This window comes from Coenobita brevimanus, chromosome 115, assembly GCF_032717465.1.
Source record: "Coenobita brevimanus isolate Jiangsu-jjx chromosome 115, ASM3271746v2, whole genome shotgun sequence".
In the NCBI taxonomy this organism is placed as follows: domain Eukaryota; kingdom Metazoa; phylum Arthropoda; class Malacostraca; order Decapoda; family Coenobitidae; genus Coenobita; species Coenobita brevimanus.
In genome coordinates this window covers 11273245-11277228 of record NC_137068.1, presented here as the reverse complement: position 1 = coordinate 11277228, position 3984 = coordinate 11273245, and positions in this window count along the sequence as shown.

Genomic DNA, 3984 nt, shown 5'->3' with positions numbered 1-3984 from the left:
GGTTGACGTACATAGGATTAAGGGTAAATCTTTTAAGCACCTGTGCCAAGCAAAGGTTGACATATATATCATTCTGAAGTTTTGCCAGTAGGTAGTAGAGGCCAAGACAGTTCGATTCAGGTCGATTCGTGCTAAGCCAAAATTCGACCCAGTTACGATTATTACATTGGGACTGAAGAAGTAGAGACTAAGATGACTAGAATTTATCCTGTTTGAGTGAATCTGAGTCAATTCGAACTATGTTAAGCGTATATACATTGTTGATTAATGATGGGAAGAGTGAAAAGGGTTTAGTTCGTTAAGCTCATTACTTTGCCACCAGCCTCGAATCCCACGTTTCGACTTTCAGAATGGACGAGTTTTACTCGTACATTTATTTCTTCTGTCACCAGTTGATTTTATTCAGGATAGGAGAGCTTCTAACGTTGAGTGTGAGTTTGATGAAGATTTTGTCTGACTCTAGAATTGAAGGTTTGATGAAGGCTTTATATCTAACTCCTCTAGTAATGAAGGTTTATTGAAGGCTTTATATCTAACTCCTCTAGTAATGAAGGTTTATTGAAGGCTTTATATCTAACTCCTCTAGTATTGGAGGTTTGATGTAGGCTTTATATCTAACTCCTCTAGTATTGGAGGTTTGATGTAGGCTTTATATCTAACTCCTCTAGTATTGGAGGTTTGATGAAGGCTTTATATCCAACTCCTCTACTACTGGAGCTTTGATGTAGGCTTTGTGTCTAACTCGTCCAGTTCGAGAAACCTACTGAAGTGAATAAAGTCGCCTGGACCTTGTAGCAGGCAAACAGAAACCTGTCACCAAGTGTCTTGGGATAATGGATGTTTTATGTAATGGATGTTTTATGTAACGCCAGCAGTTGGGCAAGTATCCTGAGTTGAACAAAATCGTGTGAGGACAGAAAGAACAAGAAGTGGAAAGGAAATAGTGGACGGAAAACCATGGATGTCAAAATCTGGCAGGGTAACGTAAGGTGAAATTGTCAACTTTCACATCCAGTTTAACAGAAAATAACTTTATTCTTTTGTGAGTGTGACGCGGGGGGAAAATATCTGTTGGAAGGTTGGTGGCTGTCAGAAGGCCAACTTGGATATTGAAAGGAACAAAAGTGGAGGTGTATTTTCAGTTAGATTTTCTTAACGCCTTCACCCTGAGAAGTCTTTTTCGTTCTGTTCTTGTTGTCTCGTAACAAGTTGATTAAACAGACAATATACTTCTTGACTTGATTAAATAAGCTTCATAAACCCCCTTCATTACAAGACCTGATCAAATATGCAATAACTTAAAAAAAAAAAAAATACAAGACATCATTCCACGGTCTAATAAAACCGTGTGCAGGTGTCAAGGAAAATATATACACGTCATCGGATTGAAGCGGTTAATATCCTTGGAATGTTTTGGGAAAAGAAGCTTGTAATGGGATATTTTACATATTTTCTTTTCTTAATATCGCCAGTACATCACGGTGACAAATTACTGTATCCTTGCTGCCTCCACAGGATTCTATTGAGCCCACATTGAGAAATATCTTTAGTAATGGAAAATGTCCTCTGTACATAGACATCATCATCACCATCATCATCGTCTCCTTTGTCGTCGTCGTCCGCATCTTGAACACTACCTTTATCATCATCAACGTTGTACGCTCACACACACACACACACACACACACACACACACACACACACACACACACACACACACACACACACATGGACAGAGATACATGTAAGTGATTAAATATGGATATGCTGGTAAATATGTAGCCTATACATATTTGCAGTAAATAGATGAGAGAGAATTGGATTACTGAATAATAACTTGGCACCGAACCAACTTGGTTATATGGCCTGATGATTGAGAGAGCGGGAAGGGCAGGAAGATAGACAGATTGATAGATATATCGGTAGATAGATAGACGTCATTGTTGTGAAGAGAGCCCATGAATGGAGGGTTGACTGTAATAAAGATTAGGAGGACTGGCTTGTGATGAATGGATTTCTCTCTCTCTCTCTCTCTCTCTCTCTCTCTCTCTCTCTCGGGGGGCGCGGTAGCACAGTGGTAGCGCGCTGGACTTGTAATCGGGGGATTGCAAGTTCGAGCCTCGCCCGGGCTGCCGTGCCGGGAGGGGTAGCTCCCTCCTGTAACCCTAGCTGGGCTATATAGTCCAATACAGGGCATAGCTCGGGGGAACTCCATTTCTCCCATTTTTCTCTCTCTCTCTCTCTCTCTCTCTCTCTCTCTCTCTCTCATATCTGTGTCTATCGCAGTGTGCTGTATGTCTGTCTATCTGTCTGTTTATATCTCTGTGTGTCGCCACCCATCCAGTCCTGAAGCTCGTACGTTGGGTGTCAAAATAATGTTCATTGGTGATCATCGGTACTGTATTCCACACACGTCGCATATATTTACTGTGCAGACTGGCATCCCTGCACAGATTAACCTTACTAGAATATGTACGGTATAGGCTTTGAAAGCGAGAGGGAGAGAGAGAGGTTTAAGGGAGGTGATTTGAGTGAAATAACCTAATTAAATCTTTCATCACAATGGCGAATTATATACTCAATTCTTACAGCCCCCAGATAATTTTGTAGTGTTGTAGAGTCCCCCGTGTGTGTGTGTGTGTGTGTGTGTGTGTGTGTGTGTGTTGGTATATACTGTACAAGACTTTGTCTTTTTTACAGGATCCAAACTCATTCCATCCATAGGGGAAGAAAGAGGGACAGAATGATGATGATATGATGATGATGATGATACATCACAAGCTATATTTTACATATTGGTAAATAATACCGATAAACATTGCAGTCATATACACTAAAAACGTCACCAGAAAGCAGGCTTTCAAAATAATTCTTCGTAACACTGAAAAGTCTTGATAAAATTACCATTAAGCAATAGAGCAACAGGAGGAGGCGGAGGAGGAGGAGGAGGATTGAAAAAGGAATAAAAGAAGGAGGAGGAGGAGGAAAAAATGAAGAGGTGAGTATTGAAAAAGAAGGAATTACAGGACAAGGAGGAGGAGAAAGAAGAAAGGAGGAAGAGGAGAAGGAAGAAGAAGAAAAAGAAAGGAGGGGGAGGAGGAGGAGGAGGAGAAGTAAAAAAAAAAAAAAGAAAGCAAAGGAGAAGGGGGAGGAGGATGAAGAAAAGAGGAAGAGGAAGATTACAGCATGTCTTAAAAGTTCAGGTTCTCTTCTTAATAAGATGAAATGTAAGCTGCGGACGTGGCAAACCTAATGAGAGAGGGAGAGAGAGAGAGAGAGAGAGAGAGAGAGAGAGAGAGAGAGGAGGGTATTTAGACAAAAAACAGGAGAGGGGAAAAAATCGGTCATTAGTGTAACGTAGACGTGCTCATCCTAAAGGTTATAAAGAACTAAAATTGAGTAAGGGCTTAAAATTATAGACAATAAGATTTAAGTCCTTTTTTTTTTTTTTTTTTTTTTTCTCGGGACTTACGTTGGAAAATAATTAAAAAAAGATTAGTGTTTTACGTAATTTCTGGATAGTAATGAGGATAGGAGAAATCGGCGGAGAAAAAGAAAAGCAGAGGAAGAGAGGAGAAAGAAGGAAAGTGGAGGGAAATAGTGGACAAGAAGGAAAGAGAGGGAGAGGAATAGAGGAGAATAGAGAAAGGTAGCTCTAAGGAGAAGAGGAGAAAATGGGACAATGGAGGGAGGAGGAGGAAAGAAATCGAAGGAGTGGGATGAATGCAGAAAGGAAGAGGAGGAGCAAATGGGGAATGAGAGTAAGAACAGAAAGGGAGGAAAGAAAAGGGAGAAGGAAGAGAAAGAGAAATGATTGGAAGAAAGGCGATGTGGGAGAAAAGGAAGGCGAGGAAGAAAGAAAATTATGAGAGAGAGAGAGAGAGAGAGAGAGTTATAATGCAACCCCATTAAACAGTGTATATAAACTTCTATTCGGTATGCCAGCAAAATGTACATAAAGGATTGGTAAAAATTTGTTCGTGT